The sequence below is a fragment of the Dromaius novaehollandiae genome, chromosome 6 (assembly GCF_036370855.1).
Source record: "Dromaius novaehollandiae isolate bDroNov1 chromosome 6, bDroNov1.hap1, whole genome shotgun sequence".
Taxonomy (NCBI): domain Eukaryota; kingdom Metazoa; phylum Chordata; class Aves; order Casuariiformes; family Dromaiidae; genus Dromaius; species Dromaius novaehollandiae.
In genome coordinates this window covers 20,977,547-21,003,580 of record NC_088103.1, presented here as the reverse complement: position 1 = coordinate 21,003,580, position 26,034 = coordinate 20,977,547, and the positions used below count along the sequence as shown (strand labels likewise).

The 26,034-nt window shown below is 37.8% G+C and overlaps 1 protein-coding gene and 1 long non-coding RNA gene across 21 annotated transcripts in view; one reads left to right on the top strand and one right to left on the bottom strand.

The window, feature by feature from the left end:
* LOC112993322 (uncharacterized) overlaps positions 1–6,509 on the top strand; it is a 54,337-nt gene extending 47,828 nt beyond the window's left edge. The window contains exons 3-4 of the long non-coding RNA XR_010389686.1: positions 5,336–5,500; positions 6,192–6,509. This is a non-coding gene — a long non-coding RNA (uncharacterized LOC112993322). The remainder of the gene's footprint in view (positions 1–5,335; positions 5,501–6,191) is intronic.
* KCNMA1 (potassium calcium-activated channel subfamily M alpha 1) overlaps positions 1–26,034 on the bottom strand; it is a 536,645-nt gene that overhangs the window by 443,008 nt on the left and 67,603 nt on the right. The window lies entirely within an intron of this gene.

Here is a 26,034-nt window from a genome sequence, read left to right as displayed (position 1 = left end):
TATTAGGATGGCCTCCATTATTGTATCACGTTACAGTTCCTTGTAAACATTTCTTTACAAAAGTGCTACGGGATCACAGTATCACTCTGTTGCAAATGAGCAACTGAAGCACAGAGATTTCCCCACTATCATCCAGAAAGCTTGTGATATGACAGAGATTTTAACCGAGGCTCCCCATGTCCAAGGCTACTCTTTCTCTTTCAGGTTTTGCTTTGTAATAAATAAAATGAAAAAAAGAATAGTAAATGCAGAATAACCACATAAATTGTGTGGCTAATAGAAGTACATAAGTTGTCAAAAAATAATTCTTGCTTTAGAGATATTAAACAACGGACTATTTCAAACCTAAATCTCTCTAATTGGTACAGACTTTTAAAGTATGCCCACTCTGCAAGTTCTAGCAAGTGGCAAAATCAAGCAAGCAGAACAGTTACTGTACTCATCTTGGAATCAGATAAATATGCAGGCATAGTTAAAAACACCAGCATTTTCCTAGGAAAAAACAGCATTGTATGAGCTATAGTTACATCCATTCTTACCTCTTTGCCCTGCAGTCTCAAACTTCAGTAATTCATCATGAGTTTTCTAGAACTACTAAAAACTAGCTTAACTCAGTAAATGCTGAATTTAAAGTGTGCTTTATTATTGACTCCATTTACAGTTGTTAAACCAACAATAAGCCATTCTGAAAATTCAGAATTTTTTTTCAGGTAAAACCAATTTATGGTTTTACTAATTTATGTGCAGCTATCTGGGGTTTGGGGTTTTTTTCCTCCTCCTAATAATAGTAGTAGAATAAACAGTAGAATAAAGTGTCACTCTTAAATACTAATTTTGTTCAGTGTTCCAATCAGGGACCAAAGCTCTGGAGCAGAGAGTCAGAGCCCCGTCACTGAACCCTTTCGGTGCTTGTCTGCAGAGACAACACAGCACGAGGGAGTTGATGGCAATGACTTCCAAGTACATGCTAGACCCCAACTGCTTTCTCCACCCTTCTGTATACATTTGTGTTTACATATACAAAGATTTCCACATCTCTTTTAGGTTGCAAAATTTGAAATTTCATTTTTGAAGGCATTTAGCAGAATACAGAGCAAGCGTATCACCCCTATGAAAGATGTGAACAGCGCTCCAAACCTAAACTGTAAGTGCACTGTGGGAAACGCTACTGGAGCAGGAGCATTCATTCATTATAGGAGCTGATTAAACTTTTCCTTCTTAAAGCCTTGAGGCTGTTTTCAGATTCTCCCTTCCCAGAAGTGGGTCACCTTCACTTTTTTTCTGAATACATCATTTAATAGCATTAATTACCTTAATTTGAAATACATTCAAATAAGCAGAACATGAGAAAAAGAAGGATTCCAGCAATAGGAGGACTGCTATTGGAAACATCAAGGGCACCAGAATCAAGTAGAAGACTGAAACTAAATCCTCTCTTCACAAAAGCCAAGCAGAAACCCATGCAGACTTTCAGGACAGAAAACACATGCTGACTATTATTTGCACTCGCTACTTTCCTGTGGATTGCCTTAATTGTAACTTTGACAAATATAATCCACAGTATCAACTACCTTTAAGCTTCCAGGAAGAAATTCCCTTTTGGTCCCCTCTGCACCTCAGTCTCCTACTGGACATGTGATATTTTGTGTACGCAATCAAGATACAGTATCCATGCTGGTAGTTTCCATCTGGCCAGGAGACAGTACACTCTTTCAAAAACTGCTATCCCTTCTTTATTTACATGGTGGTACTACTTACACAGTATCCTTCCACCCCATCAGCAAGATCCACAGTGCAGATGCAAATTTTGATATAATTCCTGTCCTGAAGTATATATTTTCGAAGAGAGCCAAAAACTAGTGGTGCAAAAGTTAGGAACAGAAAGACAAAGCCTGGTAACTAATTTTTGCTTCCTCAGTCTGTAATAACTACTCTACTTCTACTTCTAAAACACCAACAGAAGTTCCAGTCAGCATGCCACCCATTTAGATAACATATGTTGTTTAGACATAGTTTGACAGTACATAGGCAATAATACACTGTGGACTGCGAATAAAGGATATTGTAAAAATAAGCCTTCATGTTTTAGACAATTTCCAGGGAAAAAAAGCAGCCTATTCTTCTGCCTCCTGAGGTGACCAAGAATTACAAAGGGAAGGCACATGAAGCAGGGCCACCCAAAGAGAAATAACACACAGGTTTGGGAGCAAGGGGAGAGTTCAGTTTGTCTGTTCATTTTGTAACCAAAATTGGAAACACAGGAGAGAATGATAAAGGAGTAAGACAGATAAAGAAACAAGCAGCTGAAAACCCATCGCTTATGGCCTGAGGGCTCAAGTTATAATATCTATGCAGCCAACACAGCAAGAAGTTTCACCATTTTCATTTACCTGTAACTTTGGACAGGGTAGGTGGCAGAGATGGAAGGAGAAGGAAGGAAAAAAAGAAAAAAATAGAAAAAAGGGAAAGTAGAGCCTGTTCTGCCAGTGATGAGCAATTAATAGAACAAGGGAGTGCAATCATACTAAAGCTATTTCCTAATTAAAATAATTATATTAGCTGGCCTTTAAGGAGATATATTTATAGCAAGTGTGACAAGCTATTAAGGATTCAATTTAGATCAGAAGTCTGAAATTATGTCTTTAGGTATGAAGAAAAGTGAGCTGCTTGCAAGCACAATAACTCATCTGACATTAGATTAACTTCTCTTGGGCAAGGGACATAAGTAGACTCTGCTGTTGAAAATCAGAATTCAAATAACCTCCATGTATACACGTGCAAATGCAGATTGCAAAGTACAATACCTTCAAGAAACTACTGAAGACTTCTTCAAATGAGACACTTGTTTGATTTCTAATCATGTCATGAGTTTTCTTGCACAAATCCTACCTTTCACACTGATGATAGGTTGAGTGGTTTACTCGCTTTTAATAAAAACACAGTCTATCCGGTATATACTAAAGCCTAAGTTCACATGGTCATGTTTTTCACATATTTAAATGCTTCTGAAGACATCTGAAGGACCTCTGAGAAATCTACAGTCTGTATGGGCTGTCAAAATGGCCAAAACCAACAGCCCATACAAAGAAAGCCTGAAAGCTCCACAATGAAGTATTTAAAAGGCATGGAGATTTAGAGGTGAGTTAGGATTACAGGGAGGAGTGAAAATTCATAGGAAAGTTATCTAAACTTTCCCTAAGTCCTTTTGCTACAAAAAAAGAAAAAAAGAAAAAAGTGTAGCAGAATTGTCATGTTGAGTGGCATGTCAAGGTCAAACCACCATCATCTGAATGTCAGACTGAAATTAGTAGTTAAATCTTGCTCTTTCTAAATCTAAATATTTCATCAGTGCAAAATCTTTCTCTTGCCATATAGATTGTTCATCAGGTTACTCCTATAGGATAAATACATTTAGTTTTGTACAGTGAGAGCACTTGAAACTAGAACTAACAAAGGTCTTCGAGGGTACACACTGAGAGCTTATAGCCAGCAGCATTTAGCAGAAAAGCTGGTTTATGTCAGAATATACAGTTATAGTCTACCAGGTTTAATTACTACAAGCCCCAGAAAGGAGCCATTTAAAAAAAAAAAAAAAAAAAAAAAAAGGACTTTAAACATTAATATAATCACATATCAAAAGGTACAGATACATACAAAAATAATTATTTTGCAAATTCACACAACAAAGTAACTTGACTGGTATTTTTAAAGTCAGCCGTTGTCATACTTCTCATGTCATATTTCTCATACAGTAGAGACTTTCTCATTAGACTTCCAATGCTTGCCTGCTCCATAATCCTAGACCTTTGTCTCAGGATCACTGAAGGCCCTTTGATTCATCTTTGTGATCCCATTTCATTCTCCAGACACTGCTATTTCCCAGGAGTAGTTTTTTCCTCTATAAGCCCTGATTGTTATCCCCCTCCAAGCTCTGATGTGTATTTTTTTCTGCCCCAGCATTATGGTTAGCTACAGTGATTTATTGATGAAATTAATTTTGTCCCCCCAGCTCAGGAGAATATTAATAATCCAGGGATTACCTTAGCATGTCAAAGGTCCCTACAGTAATGTGGGAAACTCATTTGCTACCATGGACAACAAAAACAGAGCTCTACAGATAGCAGGGCTAAACCAGATGACCTAGAATACTGAACTTGTTAATATCATCTGGAGCACACCTCTAAATTGTATGTATTCCCCCCCACCCCCAGCAACATCATTTAAACATTTTCCATATTGCTTTTGCAATACTAAACTGAAAGCAACAGTAGTAACAATAACCTCCACTGTCAGCCTTTCAGCTCCAATCTTGATGGTTCTGGTCAAAGAAACAGTGGAAGATGAACGTCCTCCACAGACTCAGGTCAGAAACACAGAGTTCTGAGGTTATTATGACGATCCAAAAGCACTTTATTTTACAGAACTGGAATGAATTCTTAAGTCTCTCAGTTTTATTTAATCAAAGCAAAGAATTCATTTTAGATTTCCACAGTTCATTCATCAGACTGAATTAAATTTTTGATAAGCCATAGTTAAATTTTTCATAACATAATGATCTGCAATATAATAGCCTCTTCCCTAGCTTCTCCTCTGCCTTTCTCACTTCTGTGCAGCCAGCCAGACTGAAAGACCTAGGCATTAGGAAAAGAGTATCGGCTACTTGCAAATGCTGAATATCAGAATATTCACAAAGCTTCAGGTCAAGCAACGATACATGCACATTCACAAGTGTCCAACAGAAAATTGTTTACCTAGGCCTCAGGAAATGCCTACCCAAGAACCGTACGGCAGATGACATGCACCTTGAACTGCTTTGCCAAGCTTCTTAAGCTGCTTTCCAGTTTCATTACATATTTTTGTCTGTGTTACATGTGCTGGAAAACTATGGGAGAAGTTAAATCGATATATTCTATATTAATAGTAAAACCGAAACAGTGGAATCCAGGAATCAAGCTTTTTTTCATGATATATCCAGATTCACTTTTGTGGGTATATCCCTCAAAGTTTTCCCTCATACATTCCAGATGCAAGTAATTATCCTCTTACCTAGAATCCCACAAAAGATAGTTCTGCAAGATCAAGAAAAACCCTTTCAACTAGTACTGGTCAGACATTTTTGCTCAAGTGAGCCTTCTCAACAAAACCAGGGTCTAAGCTTTGTCTTCTGCTGTTTTGGCTACTTATCTTCTGAAAAGTCAAGGCTCCTATGGTCTTTGTGCCTTGAACACCCCTGTAACAGACTGCACTGGAACTAAGGTCTACAGGGTTCCCAATTCACAGAAGCCCTATCAACCAAATCTTTGCTACAAAGGCACTCTGCTTTTATTTATTACAGACATGCTACTGCAGTAAGCAAAAATGAAAAGCCATTGATGGAATCTATGTGAGAGGAGGAGAAAAAAGTAAATCTGTTCAACTCATTCAAAATTTTCTTCCTGAAATTCGTTGCAGCTACTCCCAAAATAGATTTCATATTTGGCAGCAGGAAGAGGAAGCAGAGGTAAGTGTTTCTGATTCTTCCGATGAGTTTCTAGTTTCACTAGTGTCCATTCAGTGCATATCTAATTAGCATATTAAAGTGCTCAAAGAGGCCAAGAGAGGCTTTTTTTAAAAAAAAAATTCACATGGTCAGTGGAGATTTGCATTTAAATTCTTTTAAATTGAGTGCACTTTTAATGATGCATCAACACCACCTTCAGATCTACTACTCCCACTCCCCAAAAATCTTTGCAGTCTTCCATAGAATCAGGCAGGCTGGAATCCCTTCCCTCAGGTCACCTTGTCTATCCTCCGCTCAAAACAGGGTCAGCACTGAACTCAAACCAGGTTGCTTTGGGCTTTGGCCAATCAGGTCTTCAACCCCCCACCCCAGATGGTGCTCTCCCTCTTTGTTTCTCTCAGAAATTCTTGTCAAGGAGAATATCCAGTAGCTGCTTGACTGCTTTATGAAACAGGCAAGATGATAAATTGAGCCAGAACGAAAAAATGATTGTATTATTAAGCTAATGAGGGGATCCATTTATGTCTCACCTCAGACTTGTGGATTCATTTCAGTAATTAACAGGTAGAAAAAAATATTTCATTAGCTTGTGCTGTTAATGATATTTAAGATATCACTAATGATATTTAAGATATGATGTGATCTCTTCATAGTCTTCTCATTAGACTGTGGTTTTCCCCATTTTCTGCAGTCCATACTAAAACTAAAGGAAAAAAAAAAAACTAAAGAACTTCATGAATCTGAACCTATGAACAAGGAGGAGAACATACCAGTTTTCCCGATGCAATAAAGTTACAGCATGCAAGTCTCCAATGAATGAGGGCTACGATACTGGAAAAATATTTTGTCTGAATATAGATGAACTATGTATTACAGAAATAAACCAAAACCATTGCAATAAGCAATCAATAATCCACATTGTCACTTCTAATTCCTCACTATCACCAGCAAAATACTAGACATAAAAGCAGTACTCTCAAAGCTTCACTCTATCTTGTATTTATGCAAATACCTGTATTTTATGTCTTATATTATTGTATTATTATATTCTAAAATATAATATTTTAATTATGTATTTGTGCATTTTTTGCATAAGCTATCAAAATGGCAACACACATAGCAGAATCAATTCCCACAGTCTGTAGCTTTCCAATAAAATGTACAGTTACAAGTTCTACTTTGAAAAATAAACAGGTATGCTTGTCATTATTTAAATACAGCCCAACAATTTAAAAAGATACAATGGAGAATCAACATTTGAAAAAAATGTAGTACACCGTACTATGACTTTGTCTTGTACTCAAAACTGACATTTTATAGAAGTGGCCATAGAAGTGTAATGGTAAATTTTACTCATAATGTGCAAATAAAAGATTGGATCCAATCTTTTAAGTTTGGAGTGTGGGAATACCAGTTTCTATTACAGACACCTTTTTGAAGTTGACCAAAGTTTATTTTAAGAGATTTGATAAGTTTGAATATTCCTGCAAACTTCAATGCTTTGCAATAACGAAGTATGAAGAAAGATCTGTCTTACAAGAGGTTGAAATTCATTCTTCTGAGGCTCAAGAACAAAGATCATACAGTAAAATATATTTTCTCACTTCTTTTTTACAGAAGATATCCAGTAATGGAATTTTACAGTTTTCTATACACAGAGTACTTCTGCATGTAATATTTCACCAGCTAGACATGCATCTAAGCAATGTGTTGCCTAACACTGCCTACATCCATTGAAAGTACCCCAGCAAATCTTTCTCCACACTCCTAAGGTGGAAAGCAGTAAAACATATCCCCAGGCACTGACAGAGCAATTAAGACTTGCAGCAGTGGCTGGAATGAAACCGTCTGACTTGGTAGCATTTGCAGCAGGGCCTGCATGGTCTGTGCAGAGATAAGGTTGACAGTTTGGTACTGCCAGAAGGGAGGGGAAAAAAAAAAGAAAAAAAAAAAGAAAAAGAAGAGCATAGCAGTGGCTCAGATTTACACAGTTTAAATCCCACATAATTCCACAATAGGCCCCATGCCTGGTGGGTCTTATTGGTTGGCTCCAGGCTTTCAAAGGCACCTAGCCAGTAGGAAACATTAAACAAAAGGACTTATGTGGAATTAGGTGGAATTTAGGCTGTGCAAATCTAGGCATAGACACACTATGCTGTCTTGTTTCTGGAAGCACTGAACAGGCAGTACCACTACATTTTGACCAGTAAGTAATGGATGGATTATTGGAAAAGAACTGTAAGTAGTGTTTCACACCAAGATCTTAACATATATGTTCAAACAATGTCTAGTTTTTATACATGTTTTCAATTTGGTTTCAATTCAGTGCAATAAGATTGTATTTATAAACTCACAGCCTATAAACTAGTTGAGAGAAACATGCAGTTCATAAACTGAATTTTTCTCATTCACTTAGCCTACGAGTAACAATATTAAGAATTACTGATCTGTGACATATTTTGCTCAAGTTTCTGCCCTCCCCTTTTGCATAAAGAAGAATTCAATCCATCTAAACTGTTATCTTTCAATGACACCAGTAAAAAAAGGTATTAAATAGATACAAAGCCATGGGAAATTAACAGTGGATCTCTAAGACTGCAAACAAAAAAAGGCTATATGTAATCCAATGTCACTAGAATCAAATATTTATCCTTTTATTTAAATCATTTTTAATATAGACCATTTCAAATGTTCATGTCCAAATAAATCAGCAGGTATGTGAATTGCTATGATACTCTATCATATTCCTTTTCATGATCTTTATATTACACTCCCTTCTATTTTTACTTCTCTAATTCTTATTAGAGATCATAACTTGGAGAGGATAGAGAGATATCAAATCAGTTTCAGATATGTCCAGGCATAAATCCAATTCCTAATCATTAACTGGAATTTTCCTTAAAAATAATTAGTGCAGAAAAAGGAGAATTTTTTTTTTCCAAAATCCTAGCTCAAAACCACACATCTGTTTATCTGGTTGTTCACATAAAAAGGTGCGACAAGCCTGTGTCTTAGGAACTTGCACGTGGAAGTGCTGGAGTTCAAACAATAAATCACCAAGTGGTTTTTGGACATGGGATTCAGATACTCTTCCTCAAGTAACGCAGTGGCAGAACGGAGCAAGAAGTCAGAACCTGCCTTCACACCAGGTGTGTGCCAACCTGCTCAGCTTTCCAGAGAAAAGAGTTTCCTAGAAAAGGAGACAGTATTCTTAACCAACCAACTTATTAGCATGACACAATCCTGATGGAGACAAGGTTTTTCTAGTTTGGACATAGGTGATCAGGGCAGGGCAGGCACAGGCTCCTCCACTTTCTCAGGCCGGACTTGCCAACAGCTGCCAGGGCTCTGCCAGAGTAGGGTTTTTCAAGAGGACCAGCTCTGCATGAAGTCCCAGTTCAGGCCAGGGCTCTGGGCAGCCCCAAGCGGACAAGGCAGAGTTCATCGTCCAGGGCCTCCCGTCTCGGCACCGCTCCTGCTCCGGGGAAGGTTTCAGCAGCAGCTGGGGCTGCCACATGGGCCACCTCCCTCTGGGGAGCACCCCGAAGGGACAGGCACCCACCCGCCCCAAAGGTCTCCACACACACCTCTCCCAGGTTCCTCCTGCCCTGTCTGGATACGACCCTACTTCATACCCTTAAAACCACATACAAGAAATGTATTGTGCCCGGTTCACATCAGCTAGTTCAGGTTAGAAATATAGCTCTTTTAGGAGGAAGGAGACACAGGATAAGAGAGAGAATGCCTAATTGTTGAAGCCTGGTTTATGTTTTAAATCAGGCTCAGCGGGAAATGCATCTATTCCCTCCTAGGTATTTACCAATTTTAGTATAAAGGTTTATCTTACAGCTTTAGTGAAGACAGAATCACTACACTCCTCTTGCTGAATAATTTCTGCTGGCAGTTACAGGCACTAGAAATCAAGGTGTGAAAAATATCCTGTCTACAGCCACTTAACCTGTTTAGTGAACCATTCTCATAGGATTGTTATAAAAATGAACATATGCCATCCATATATTGAGATATTCACTACACGTATAAAATGATTAAGTGAGACTACAAGCCAATTTCCATTAAAAATGTTTATCATTACATCTAAGCAGGCAATAATTCAAGCTTCCACACTACCATCCAGGTGTCTTTACTTTTTTGGTAGGGAACGCTTCGATTTTGCTTTGGCAACCATATTTGATTATTAATGTGTTTTGGCCTTATATTTTGGTGGATTTCTTACCAAGTCAAAGCAGTCTTTCAGAAAATACACAACTCTAAAACATTTCTTTGATACAAATAAAATCCTTATAAAACTATATTTCTTAATTATTAAGTGGGCATCTTCCATCATTTAGGTTAATATTTATCATGTCCTAAGGTGATTCACTTAAGTGTAATTACACATCTAAATCTGAACAAATGATATCAACAAGTAGTGACATCTTATTTTCCTTAACGTTTAATACATATGCATTGCAATCGAAGGCCATGCAGCGAGACAGACAAATGAAGGGAACGAGACCTTCAAAGTCTTAGCAGAAAGAGCATGGAGAACTGTAAAGTGTGTGCATGTGTGATATATAAAAATACGTAACACTTAAATTTGACCTACACACACACACACACACGTATATATAGAGAATGTTTTATAATCGAGCTACAGGTTTAGACGAAGACTGAGAAGTCACATGATGGATAGCTGCAGTCTTTGTGGCAATTTTACTGTATTACTTGCAGACAATATCAGCATCCTTTGTTAATCTACTGTAACTCTATTTGGGATTAAAAGTATTTAAATCAGAGCATGTCTTAATGGGCACAGTTGTTATTATGTCTGTACCATTTTGTGCCTTTGCAGAGACTTATTTTCTAGGCAGGAAGAAGTTATCTGTCCCTTCCCCCCCTACCCCCCCCCCCCCCCGCCATATACAGATTCTCCAATATAAAAATCAGGGACAGAAACAGCTTAGTTTCCTTTAAGAGATATTAAAGCAACATTAGAAACAAAAGATGTGGCACTGAGTAGACAGTATGCTTACAGATTTTCTCCTTAACTAACCTATCTTTGATCCCCTAACAGAAACATCAAAAAGCATTAGAGGGTTTATTCAGTATTCTTAAATACTCCATACATATCAATACCACATTTATAGCTTTAGATTATACAGCTATAAACAGAATAATTTCACTCCCTGAGATAAAACAACTTCCACATTCTGAGTTTATCATGTGACAGAACTCCATAACCCCAGAACTAATCCTCAGAACAACAGCATGCTGAAATACAGTGCATTAACACCAGGAAGTATGATTAAAATAAAGATGTGTTTTGAAGAGAACTCATCTCCCTACTGCTTACATCTTCAAAATGTTTCTGGTTTTACAAGTTAAGAATGATATCTCTCTGCCCCCAAAATACCCTGAATTGTGGAAAAGCAGATGAACTAATGCAGCTTCCAAGGCCAACAGGTCACCCGAAGGGTTAGCAAACAAAAGAATACTGGCCATTTACGAGATAAATCTTATCAAAATCCTAGGAATTCAGAGAATAGTTAGAATCATAAATGAAGAGAAAGGAGATGTAGCAGTGTCCTTATTTGTATCTAAACTTAAAAACAGTCAAAAGTTCCTCTCTAGCTTCCAGGAAAGACTGAACAAAACCACACTTGAAGGGCACGCTGGAGGCTGGTACAGGCTGTCTGCGCAGACTTTTACCTTTTAGTCATCTGTTTGGATCCAGTCAGTATTATCCACTACCTGTTTGGTAGCTTGAAGTATTTAATAAATCTCCCTAGCCCATCTGTCTAAGCCGCAATATAAATAAAGAGGCCATGACGCACTGACTGCAAGCCCTAGTGGAAGGGCCAAGAACTAGAGGGACACAGAAGCTGACTGAGCTTCACAGAGCCACAGGATGCCTCTTTACAGTACCACTTCACATGCATAGGGTACATCTTCTCACACAGGAAAGCTTACGGAGCATTCACTATATACATTTTGCAGCCAAATGGAAGATGTTAGCTTTCAGTGCTAAGATACTTTTCACTACAAATAGGTCATTTGAATACAAACAGAACATTTGAAGATTTAAGTGCAGAGGTACTGAGCTTTACTCTGCCTTCCCATTTGCCACGCAGGCTTGTCTGTCTTACCCTGCCTTATTCTACCAGCTAATCATGCCTTGTGACAGCAGCAAGCACTTTCATAAGTGATGTATTCACCTTCCATTAGTCTCCATAGCAAATAACTAGTAGATAGCACCCATAAGGAATAACTCCACCAATTCTTATTCTGCTCTCAGGTTACAAACACCTTCACGCTAGAGGCACCTGGCGGGGGGGGCGGGGGGGGGGTGGGGAGGACAGACAGATTTAACAACCATTTCTTAGAATGCATTACCAAGTAGACAGTAACCCAATAGGCATCACTGAAGACACAGTGTGGTAGACCAGGCTACTTTGCACATACCAAGTAATGGATACAATCAATCAACACTGGCTACATCTGCCTCTTCAATCAATCTGAATATTTGGGCTGTCAGACACGACGCAAAGTGGAAGAGTCACAGGTAGGAGAAGGATCACATCATCACTCAAAAGTGTTGACAACCTCTACTTTCAGTTCTCTAGCAAAAGATTTGGTGCCTTAAAGCCCCACAATCAGTAAGACAGGCAAAAGGATCTATCACAGCATTCACAGCGCATATAACAGTGAGCATCACTCGGCTTGCGAGACTTTCTTGATTTTTGACTGCTGACATAGGAAGCATTCAGCTGCACTTCTGCCTTCCTGCCTTTGCCCCATTAGTTTAACAGTCCTCTTATCAAAAAACAAAAATGCCCATCTCAGTGCCTCATCCAAATAACTGTTACAAGACTTAAGTCAAAAACAAAAATTCTAGTCCTACTATTTAAAATATGACTGTGACCTGAATTTTAGTATTCTCAGAATCCTTCATCTGATCTAGTGATAAATATGAGCAGAAGTGTAGGAAGAAAAACATTTTCTCTCCAATCAGCACTTCAGCACATTGCTTTTCTGTGACTGACACGTGGTGCGTGCTCAGTACACATCAGCAATACCACTCACATTAGATAGATTTAAATGAAAAAAATGCAGATGTCAAATACATTTTCTACTTCTGCCTCTCACTGAAATTCATTTGCCATGTTTTTTTCAAGATAGTTAAAAGTTTACATAGATCATAAAAAAGCAAAGATGAGAACCATCCCAGGCCTAGAGAATTAGACAGTGAACAAACAAGTAAATGAATTCTAATTCTGATTACTCTTGCTGAATTATCTCAAATAAGCTGGAGTTTAACCTCTCTTACCCTAGGTATAGGAACCATTATCCACTTTGAAAAAGCAAAGGCAGACTTTGATGCAAGGTTATTTTCATATGCTTTACTGCTTGGCTTTTTCACAAGTAATTTTTCAACGCAATTTCTTGCGAGATCACAAAAGCTGAACTTCATAGAGGAAAGTTTATTTAGCTGCAGGTAAATTGCACTTCTCAATTATTTCTAAATCTTGTTTTTCATAACAGTATTTTCTATCAGACTTACAGTTTATAGGAAAGCATAGAAATCAGCTAATCATCATTCCAACTCTGGAGACTGGATTTTCAACCAGATTTCCATCCTACAGTTCTCTTATCACACAGAATAATACTGGCTCAGACTAAGTACTCGTGGTTTTCCTGATTTGCAAAAACAGGATAATCACAAAAAAGATGGCCTCAAACTAGTTTATAAGAAATATTCTAAACGTCATTTCAAAATGTGGTATGTACTAAAAAATTGTGTCTGATGGCACATTACAACATGATAAACATTTTACAGTGCTACGGTTCTCTGCAGACAGCTGGGTATAACCCTGACAAATATATACTCAGTCTTAGACATACTGCCTCTGGGTAAAACGGATACAGGTTAACACACATTATTTTTAAGCAGCCAAGCAGAAACCATTCCAGAAGTTAAAATAAATCAGTAATTAACTAACTGACCCTTTTCAGAAATTTAATTTTAGTTCTCATTTCACTTTTTCTAAATACTTGGCTGGCAGTTATTTTGAAGCTGCTATTAACCACTAGGTTATTTTTAGCATCCTGCATGTGACAGATGTCTCTGAAATAAAAGGCAGCTGAAAGGCAATAAACTCATTCTGCAGGATGCTTTTTATGCCCAGCCTTACTGTGAGGACAGACCCCTAAAGACCCTCTAATAAACTTAGAAGTCACACTGACAACTTTCATTCAAATAAACAGTTATTTGAGACCACTGCTCTCTCCCTTGCTAAAGAAAGTCTGTATTTGCAGCATGTTTAACCTCAGAGAAGACTGAAACACTGTTAACTAGGCTGAAAATGCACTAGCAGAAGTGGGATCTTAGGTGAAATTGAGCCAGGGATGAGGAAACTGGAGTTAAAGGGTATCAGACAGACAGAAATCTGTAACTGCTTTTGCTGCTAGTGTCATTAAAATGACAAGAGGGACCACGATAAAGGCTCTCAAGTTAGCAGTTCCTAAACAAGCTGCCAAATACCAAACAATTGCTAAGGAAAAAAGGGGGGGGAGGGGGGAGAGAAAAGGAGAGAGAGAAGTGTCTACAGTAGAAGATATCTTTAGAACAGTAGTAAATGAGTTATCATTACAGTCTGGATCATTGTGAAAATAAAAAATTCCATTGTATAGTATCAAAGTCAGTCTGTAAGGTATCCACACTTCTGAGGATACCAGAGAAACTGAGCACTGAAACGACATGATCAGAAAGTAGTAACAACACAGCACCTCTCTTTGATCCAGTGATAATAAAAACAGACCACTCCGATGAAGTAATTTCTTTAATAAAGTGTTAAAAACAGAAGTAATAACTGGCCTTTGGGGGATGAGACATAGGATCCCTTTCTCTGAGTCAAGGCTTGGGCATGATATTCGCTGAAGTTTGGAACCTTCCATTACATACCAAGGAGTAAGTTTGCACAACAAAATACACTTCATCCTTCTGGCACGTAGGCTCTTCCCTGCGTTGGCTCTGGTACACTGGGATCACAGGCTTAGTCACATTTGGGTCACAATGAAAGGACAGCTAAAATGCTATGAAAAACAAAGTCCATCGTTCCTTGTTTTCAAGTAGGTTGCATCAGCCCTTTCAGATGTTGCTGAGGCAGAATGTAACAACAGGTGCCAGAGAAATCCATCTGTACTCTCGTGAAATGCCAAGACACACATCCCTGGAAAATGTTGCTGCAGACGTTCTCAGGTCAAAAATGACTGCAGAAGACAAAGTAAACTACTGGCCAGAGAATCTAGTTATTTAGGGCTGCAATTCCACTCTTGTCCCAGTGAGAAATAGAGACAAAAGATTCAAAAAGTATCAGTACTCAGTGGCCTCATAGTTGTTTTTACTCCAAAAAGACATAGGTCAGAAATTATTACAGTATTTTTGCCTAAGGATCAATTCTACCACACAAAAAGCCATAGCAGAGACAGAGTTCCAAATTTCACTCAGATCCAGACATACTAAGGTGATCAGAGACCTACTATCAACATGAGCATGAATGTGTAAATACTAATTTGGAAACCCTCACATATAAACTATAATCAAGTATGCTCCTTAAAGTAGGGTTTGGAATCAAATGAAGACGACTAATTCAGTTCCAGTTTCCTATGAATCACTTTCATCTACTTGACTGATGTAATGTGGACTTCAAATCAGAGTACTTAATATATCTGGAATATACAGGATCAGAAAACTTCACAAAGTCACCATTGAGGAAATGTGGAGGAGGTGGGGTGAAGTTTATCAGGTCTTCAATTAGAGTTGTCATTGGCTCTGCTCCATGAACTCGTGACTACTGGTAAACTAAGCCACTTATTGAGAGTTTAGTGACTAAATTCACCACTTGCTTATTGGCCCCGATACTTATGGGCTTTGCAAAGTAATCTTCCTTGGTGAATTTTCTGAAGCAATTATCATTGTCTCACTGTCTTTTATTCATTCAGAATAAAAATCCAACCCAGAGTTTCTCAACTGCAGCAAATCAGCTCAACACTGCACAAGGAGTATGGCTGCTGAACCAGGAATTCCCTCAACCTGCAGATAACAGCGAAAACAGGAACTCGCTAACAAAGAGGCATTGCTAATATCACAGAATGACAGTAAGGAGTCCCTGATTTTCCAGAACACAGTCACTTCTATTTACTCAAAGGCTTATAAAACTTGGCAAATACAGGACTGAAACTACAACTCTTCTCAGCCAGAGTTAAGAACGCCCGGATATTGCAGCTGTCTATGGTAACCCTAGAAAAGTATTATTTGTACGAACGTGAAAATTTGAAGGTGGTAGCCTTTACGTATTACATCAGTACACCACATACTCTATCTTATGCGAATCCCAAGATTTAAACAAGACTATGAAACCAAAGGCTGAGAAATGTTGAACAGCATCCAGGACAAAATTAGAGTTTTATTTTTACCTCAAGTTGACTACCTTACTTTTTCCAGAACTTAAATATTTCTTCAATTTCTCTCTAGCTATGATTAAATTATAAATTCTAAATGCAATTCACCTTAGTTTTGGGACCACTACAATTCTAACCACTCCAAGCAGAATATCAGTCACAGATGAAAAAACATGACTTAAATCCTAATGATTGTTCAGGTCAGCTTAGGCTTTGGTTAAGAGCAATGCTGCAGATTTAAAGAAGGTCTGAAACCCCTGTTAGTCATTGAGAATAAAATTGAAATAATGCTTCTCTGTATCGTTTCCTCACTTGATATTGGAGCAGAGAAGCGTGCTGCAGAGAGCATGTGACCACAAGTCAAAGACTTCTGAATCCTGCTCATCTGACACTATGTCCTTTAAGCAAATTTCTGCACCTTAGTAGTTAGGAGACATTACTTGCTAATTTCCCCCCACCTCCCCCCAAGACAGATTGAACTGGCTGAGTTAAAGACAATAAATCCTTGGGGAGCAAGCATACATTCTATATTTATATGACACTTTGAAGATGCAAATGGCTTGGTAATGTGCCCTCAGATAAATGTATTAGCACAATGTGGAAACAGCTTTCTTTTTAAGGATGATCACATGATCTAGAACTGCACAGTAAGTCAATCTGCATCATGACTATTTCAGCTTTTTTATTTTGGGAGGGCCTTGAGGATATGATAGGAGAATTAAACAATCAGCTGCTTCTACCTCACCCCCTCACATACCTACACTTGCTTCCTCCTGGTGCAAGAATATGAGGTTAATTCCTTTTATGATTTTGATCTAGTAAGATTTGTATCTCAAGTACAACAGGACCTAAATATTAACTCCAGATCTCAGAATGCTATTAGTTCTTGCTATTTTCTAACCGTCAGGCAAAACTACGAGTACAGAGGGGTCTCTGCAGCTTTACCCAGCCCTGACTGTGGAACCACGGCTTGCTCTGTTGTCCCATAGTGATGGCCGATCATTTAGCAAAGCTTAGGGAAGTCTCAGCTGTTATCTAGAAGAGCCCTCACATGAGAATTTTTTTTTTGGCAAAAATCAAGAATGATTTCAATTTTTTTCTGGCATTTCAGTAACACCTTGGCCTCTTCCTTTTTTCCACTAAAAGCAGAGAATTCCCATTAAGTTTGATTCTGTTAGATAGGTAGATTCACACAAAAGCTCTCTTCTACTGGTAATAACTCAGGAGAGTCTATGATTATTCCAAGTCCTCAAGCTGAAATTGCCATCAATTTAAGTTCCTTTTTTTCTGGCTTTCAAAACTGGAGAGAGATTACATTTAATAATACATCAAGCAAGCAACAATACTTTTCCCATGTATGCACTTGTTCATTTCCTTAACATAACTACTATTACAATAATTACTTTATTTTTTAAAAACAACTTTGTGCAGCAGCAGGCTGCTTTATGAAACCTTAATCTTTTGCTTAAAATTGATCAAGTAAAATGCTTATTTGCAAATATGAAGGGACTCAGTATATTTTTATAGATCTGAAGCTGGCGCTAAAAGACAGACCAATTAAATATAAATGCAAGATGCATGCTCTTCAGAGGAGGAGGAAGCCTTGAAGAGGGCTTTGCCTTAATATCTCTATCCATAAGCTTACACCCTTGCATTTCCGCTCCAAACTGTGCTCTTGGTTTTGAGGTCAGGGAAGTGTTTTATTTTATGGGGCAAGGGAAGTAGAAGAAATGTAAAATTATCTAAGGCGTTAAAGCAGCTAAAGCAGCTTAAAAACCATCTAAAGCCTTAAGCTGCTTTTAATACCTTCGATCTGTTTAAAGGAGGAGGGGAAAGGAAAAAAGAAAAAAACTAATGTGAAGGAAAACAAAGCCTTGGTGGCATGGTGAGTCAGGAGACATTTGATATAGTAATTTCTAGAGATGGACATTTGTGGCATTTGGGGGCAAAGATATGAAAACACAAGGCTTGCTTTCAATAAGCTCACTGCTGAATTAGAGTTAAGTAATCAAGTGTGTAGTTTACTCTTGGTGATGGATGGTTATAGCCCTGGACTGACTTTGGACAATCGTTTCTAGTAGTGTAATTGAGAGGAGAAAAGAAAAAAAGATAGAGTACTCAATCAAATACAATAATAGAATGATTGCAAGTGTACGGACATTTAGCAAAGCACTCCAAAGCTCAAATATAAAAAAAAAAAAAATCAGGCTGGACCAGAGAGCTTCTAGTGTAAGACCTTTCCACATTTACAAGAATTGATCTTTAACTATAGTGTTACTGAGCGTCCAAATACCACACTAAGCATAGATATTGGGGGGGGCTTGGAAAGGCATTTGAATTAGTTATCACATTACATATGAGAAAAATAACTAGACCAGTAAAACTGAGAATGTTAATGAAGACAGATTAATATTTAGATATTGTACCTGGTTAATCTCAGCAAAAGTGGTGAACAATAGTAATACTTATAGGAAGCAATTTAAGATTAGAAAGGAATGTTTCTGGTGGATATCATTTTCCAAACAATAAAGAGAAACTGAGGCCTTCTACTGCATGGGAGCTAGTATTGCGCACTCACCATGTGATACCAAAGCTACATTGTGATATTCCTTTTGGAACACTGAAAGGTTAAAATGTCAAGCAAAAAATGTTGGGGTATTGTAGAAAGTGTTTTTCTTTCTTTAGTCCTATTAAAAAGGCAGAACCTTGGGTCTGAGGGGTGGTTTTTTTTTTTTTTTTAATTTTATTTCATAGGGACACACTGCTACATTGGTGAACTTGAACAGAGCTTTCTTACTAAACAGAAATGCTGTTCTCTGACCACTCCAACACTGGTGGTCACTCAAAAGCTACTATATGTACCAAGATGAACATTAGGAATTTTCTGCTAGGGATCAAGACTGAGGGGCTTTTTTCTGCTTTTGAAGTTGGGCCTTGAACTGCACTTAGATATCTTTTTGGTTCTTACCACCTGCCTTACATTACTGAGAAGATTCTTCAGCTTAAGCATACCTGTCCTATGTACTGCCTACAAGTTTATCAAACTACATGTCTCAAGAACCAAGTCTGAAGCCACCAATATTCTTTGGTAGGGAAATAAAGGAGCTGATGGACATGAACTGGAACAAACACTTACAAACACAAATTACTTATCACAGGGACAAAACAGAAACTTGAGACATCAGGGGAACCAACGCAACTGTTGCGATTATTTGTGCCCTTAAACCAGCTTGAAATTAATACCAGAACTCTAACAGATGCTTTGAAGAATCTCCACAAGTTTAGAGACAATATTATTGACTGAAATAGATTAAAGTCTAAACCCTGTCAAGTAACTGTGCAGAGATGATCACTTTAAATGTCTATGCTGTGGTTATTACCACAGAATTGCAGCATAACTTCCACACTAAAATTCACTTCCCCCTGTTATGCTTTAGAATTTCTCTATTCAGTCCAACTTTGCTGAAGAGTATGACTATGTAAAAGACTTTTATCACTCTACAGATAGGAGCATGCATCACATACATCGCACAACGTATAGCCCAGTTGCAGAGGAGAGCCATCTGTCAGAACAAAACTTAAGCTGATGCTCAAGTCTCACCAAGTTCAATGGAAACAGAAGCAAGTACTTTGGTGCTTGTGTATCACTGTTACAAGTAGTCTAAATGTCAAAACACTACTGGAAAATTCCCATTAATAAACCATATTGAAAAGAAGGAAGACTGATAAGTCCATTTATCAATTAAGACCTAACAGAATTTCATAATCTCATTAAATTGACAATTTTAGTACAGCTAAGCAAGAAAGAGCTAGTTTAAATTATTTTTAAAAATACTGCCTATCTTTTAAGTTAGGGCAGAGTGTTTTTATAACTAAGTAACGCTGATTGTTGGTTCACAAATCATCTTGTCTTCCCTTCCATTTCCGTAATGACTGCATATTACTCATTGGATATGTCCTCAGAATCTTTGTTTTTAAAGAAAAACACACTTACAGTTGTAGACTGAGAAACTTATCCAGAGTTAGAGTACTTCAGGATTATTTCAAAGTCAAACCAGTGAAACAAAGTTATTTTTATGCCTATATTGAATTGTTCATTATCTGTTTGACATTCTTGGAATAATTAAGGGCACACAGTCAAGGCAATTTTTCCTAATTAAAACAATATCTGTACGGTTTGTGATGAGTTCTTGCAAGCCTGAAACTGAAAACTATTTCTTCAATGAAAAGTTGTTGTTTTCTTTATCTGAAACTAACAGATACAATATACCACTTTGCTAGAGTGCTGGGACTGAATGCATTTCTACTGATAAAAAACAGCATAAAAGCTTTTCTAAGTCAGAAAAGAAACAAAAGAGGATTTTGATGACTTTGGGGGAAAACAGATAGGAAAAAGCATAGGTATAAGTCAGACAAAGTTATTTGCAGTATGCCAATATTTGCATACTTCAAACAGAAGTAAAATAATTGTGATAAAAATTACTATGAAGAATTATCACCACAAAACCCATATTTCTAAGAAGGGCAACTCCAATGCAAAAAAGTCCATTTTAGCTCATCTTTGAAATGCCAAGAGTCATGTCAGCAGCACACCATTCATGACTTAGTTCTAAAGTTAGAAAGATAGATGGAAGTTTGACCCTTCTAAATTTTTTTTTTGAGGTGACAAACATGGAAAGCAGGATTATACCACTATCTTATTTATCAACCTCCTATTTCAAACACTATTATTAAGTTCCATCAATTTCTATGCCATGTTTTTCTTTTCCAGTAACCCTTAGTTTTCATTAGTTAAGCACTACTATCATCCAGTGGTAGCCACTGAACAGAAGCCTAATTACAGGGAAACCAGTAGGCAATACTCAAAGCAGTGGGGGTTCACTGAATTTTACAACTTGTAAACATTGTGCTCAAGGCAGGAGATGAAACCTACCACTTCCCAAATATTGAATGGAAATGTTCCTGAGAGTTTTTGTAGTTTCTTTTTTTTTTGAGGGGCTAACCCACTTAAGTTTTTTTTATGTCCTTGGTTAGAAGCAGAAGGAACAGCACTAAAATAGCAAGAGGGGTACTATGGAAGTTTATGGAAATTCTAACAGGTAAAACCTGATTGTATTATTTTTTTTCCCTTACATTAGCAGGTCTGAGAGCCTTCAATTCAATTAAGACACTTCCACAGCTCAGGTTGCTCACTCTGTGCAGCTATTCAACCACTTCTACCAAAACATTTATGTATTAATCATTCTCGGAATGACAATTGTTGTGAGGGCATGATTCACACCTGTGCTGAAGGCTCACAAAGGCAGGCATTTTGATGCAGGCTGGAGGATGCCATTTTCTCATGCAGTAATGATCACTTAAAATTCCTGCTTTGTGTGCTGTCACCTCATCCACTGTTTGGAAAACTCTGCTTCAGAAGACCAGAGAGATACTTGAGAGAATGGCTGCAATTACAGCACACAATTATTACCAAAATTATTTACCAAAAAACAGTAGGGAAATAGAGAAAATCATTCTAGAGCTTTTAGCTTTGTATTTTCCCCCTACTCTGTACTGCTCAATCATTAGCATATTCATATCTTCTGGATCGTGCTATCAAAATCTACATAACAGAGATACACTCCCTCACACAGCAAATACGTGTGAACATCTCTTAGCAACAACCGGTCATGAGCCAGCAAGGAAACTTAGCAGCGATCCCACTTAAAACATCCCACTTATGCATACCAAGTGATAATGCCATCAGTAAAAATCCAAACTGCTCACTAAAGCAGCATGCTCCTGAATGCTTGAAATTAAATCTTCCCCACAGAAGCCAGACACCAGAAGGAGCTGTGCTTTGTCCTTGACAGCTATTTCAAGAACAGTGATGGAACAGTAACATGTACTCCTGTCCCCAACTGTTTTAATTCCAAAATCTTCCACATGCAGGCACAGCTTAAAATTCACTATGCACATAATGTGCCTACATTTCCATCTTCAGATGAATAAAGGAAGATAAAGAGAGAAATCATAAACAGCTTTCAGTGTTACTCAGTTGCCAGAATTTAGTACACCGCAGCCTTAAATCAGACCAGTCTCAACCGGCCTTTGCAAAGATATCCATAAAGAAAGAACGAACTTGATGTCAACAGCTTTCTATCTGTCAGTATTGCAAATAATAGTAAGGGCAGCTATGACAACAGTAGTGATGAAGGCCTGTAAGTCAGGCCAACTGCATGCATTCCTCCAACTGAATGGAGCGCTCTAGAGAAAAATCGACTTCTCATTAAGCATAATCATTTCCCTTTCTTCTCTGACTCTTTTCTGCTCAGTAATCAGGCCTTTATGTATTATCAGAGAAATAATTACACAGGTAACTCCCCTCCTTTACCATCGTGAGAGTTCATGAATATAATGGACACTGATGCTTCAAGGAACAGATCCTCTTGAAAAATCAGGTCACATTTATACACCTACAGATGGATTTGGTGGATTATTTTATGCACATACTTTGTTTCCAAGTTTTTATGTTGGCCAGAAAGCTCCACTGCACATGGCAGTGAACTGTACTTTTAATGGAGTTGTACAAAAAAAAAAAAAAAAAAAAAGCAAGAAAAAAATACACAGACACACACCCTTGACTTTTTCAAACCTTTTTCATTTTACTGTAGGGTACAGAACCTTTGGCTTTACATAGCATATTTCTCAAAGGACTGCTATCTATTAGGCCAAATGTGATTAAGCATTTGCAAACCTACTTGGGGTAGGTGGGAAGAGAACAGTGCTGTTTTAAGAATAAATCAAGAAGAGATGAGTGAACTAGTTCAGAAGGCTGAATAAAAATAAAACCTGACCTGACTTTGTGCAATATGCAGACCACACAGAGATGAGGGGGACCAGAATTAAGCGAACAGGAAGACAGATTCCCAAAAATATAGCAAGATAAATGTCACAGACATTATGTTGAGAAAAGGAGAGATGGAAATGTACTAGGAAAGAAAAAAGACAAGCAATAACTTCACTAAATTCCATCTAATTTCTTGAAATGCACCTACAATGGAGGCAGTGAATTTCAATGGACTAAAACACATGAATAAGACTTACCTACTTGTTAGCAAAAAAAATAGTATAGAGAAAAATACTGAAAAATTTTTTCAAGTATTTTTTTAAATAGAACTCTCAACTCAAAAAGTGTAGCTGTACATTCTGTGAGGAAAAAAGATACCCACAAAGACAGCCTTTACCCCAAACCATGTGTTGTCATTGCTAGGAAAAAGCACTGCATCCTTCCCTTAATGTAGTAGTTGGTCCTTATATTAAGTAAAAAACTAAAACCATCACAACTCCTTATATTTTCTCTAACACCTAAAGTTTTCTGAAGTATTCCTCTCCTCCCTGCATTTTTGTCAGCTTTTATTTGACCCTATGTTAAAAACCAGACAGGCATTTTTCATCTTGATTTTTTCCTATACACACAGGCTTGTCTGAATTACAATAGCATCACTGAAAATTATATTGCCATTTGACTAGCTGTGACAGAAACAACTCTGAATCATCATCTAGGGTAAGCAGGACCCCCACTAGAGTTAAGGATCCATTATTGCTTCCATATACTTTATTCAAACTGATCCAGCTTAGCTGTGGGTTGTACAGCTTCATCACTTTTTTGTAGCTGCATATCTCATATTCACTAATAAGCAAATTATTCTTAAACATTCAGCACAAAAGGAGCAAAACGTCTAGTAGCTTATCAGTTCAATCCATTCATTTTAATTTTAAATATACACAACAGAAAAGTCCATGAAATTGTGAATACTAGTTCTAAAACTATTACTTGGTAGGTTACATGATACCTGTTGTCAGGAGCCAAACGAGTCAGAAATTTTAAACCATTCTCTTCCTTATATAAAAAGGACTGCTTGCACATTACTCACATCTCATGAACTCAAAGTTCCTAGCTGATTTCTCATTGATGGCTTAAACAAAATGATTTGTTCACTGGCTAGTTGAACAGGACAGTTATTGACCATCTGTGATTCTATGAAGCCATATATCAATAAGGTGGGAGTAGTCTGGATCAAATACTTTAACAAGCTTGTGTGTGTATTAATGTGGCATGTGCAGCCTCTGAAGGGCTGAAAACAAACTGGTGACTATGTTAATAGCAAGAAGGTACAAGGAGTATCTACATATAAGATACATAAAGTATTTCAACAGTTTTAAGCTCCTTTGGAAAGGGTTTATAAAGAAAAAAGAATGAATGTTTCTTTCTGATCTGCTTTAAGATTTAGATTTTTGGAAGTAGCACTTTGCTGCTGGGTCACTTCCTCAGTTTCTAAGAATCCTAAGAGACAATTACAAAAGCAATCTGAGGTCAAGTATCCTTTTCCGGTACCTGGTATGATCTGCATGAGGCTGCGTTTTACTGCTATGTCTTCTTTTCTGGAATTCCGATTTCAACTTCATATACTTTGTATAAACCTTTGTAAGCTACAACTTTTGCTTTACTAGAGTAAGATTATAATAGTCTTATTTTTAAGCCTGTCTGATACTGAGAGCGAATTCAGCGAAGCCAAAGTACATCACCGATGCTTCCCAGTGTTAATGGATCCCATTCAAGTGTGGTATAAGGCAGTTCCCTGGGGCACTAGCAACCCAAATTGAGTTTGAAGAATTCAGGAGACATATGCCTCCTGCCAAGCTGCAAAAGCTAGTCTGAGGCTTGGTGTCACCAGACGCTGGCTTTTGGGACAAGAGGGCCCCTGGCAAGGACTCAGTAGTGCAGAGAGTTCATAGCTAGAAACATCATCCCACAGTGAAACCAGGGCATTTTTTTGAGAGGTCAGCACTGAATAAACAAGAAAAGTATCCCCTTGATATGTAGAAAACTCAAAAAAACCCAAACAGCCAAAAAAAGCCCATGGTTAAAGAACACTGACAGACTGGTACTGGGAACTTTGCAGCTGTGTTGCACCTCTTCCAATTCAGAGAATTCATTTCCTGTCTACATGAAGTGTAGACAAGTATGTTCTTATTCTGAAGTATGATGACCCATTTTTCTGACAGGACGCTACAATAGCAGCAGTCCTGCAAAGAGAAGTCTGCCTATAAGGTTATGGGAGGACTTGCCGAAAATAAAATTCAACTATCTCAGATATTTGGAGGATATTTAGTCAGATATTTGGAGGATCACTGAAAATTGAAGATGGTACAAGACAGACTCAGGTTGGCCGCCACCACTGCAGCCTTCTACGAGACTTCAAATAGCTTCTCAAAGTCTCTCATAATGCCAAGAGCACTGAATGTTCACATATTGGAAGAAAAATTATACAGAAGGAAACTGGGTTAAATCCAGTGAGATGCTTTTATATAAAAATCCCCAGTTGATATTCTAAAATATTTTAAAATTTTGCAGTTTATTCTGTTCTAGATTGGATTAAAAACAGTCAAGATACATAATCTAACAGAATGTAGTCATTAGAAAATGAGGCAGAAATCACTTTTCTGATACAGCTAGTAGCTATGTATGCCATTTGTTGTTATGCAGCTGAACTGACTCAAAGTACTGCATTAGCCTTCATATTGCAGCCACTTTTACATACAAAATTGCCAACCTGAGTATACTCCCACATTATAACAAGCATGCCATGAAATGGCTGTGAATCACAGATGGTGCCAGTGAAGTCCTATCCATTCTCATCTTTAGTCATTCTGCAGGCAGTAAAATCAATTAGCTGCAGAGTACCCACCTCCCAGAGCTTCAGCAACTCCACGCTGTTTTGCCACAGACATTAAGATTATCTGCCCGTGCCTGCCTGTTTAGTCTGAAGATGTATTCTGCATTCACCACACAAAATCCCCCATGCCTTGCTGATACTGCAGCACTTCATTTAAATCCTACACTTACTCCCCTCCCAGCCTTGATCTGCAAGGCAGTTCTCACTTATAGGTGAGCTTTGTGCAGAAACCAAGGGCACAATATAACTCTAACATGCTCAAAACCTGATAAAAACTTCAGGTTTTCTACTCTGCAGCTATTCCTGTAAGAGGTATCTTTGTGGGACACAGAAGTCACGATAATCAAACCAGAG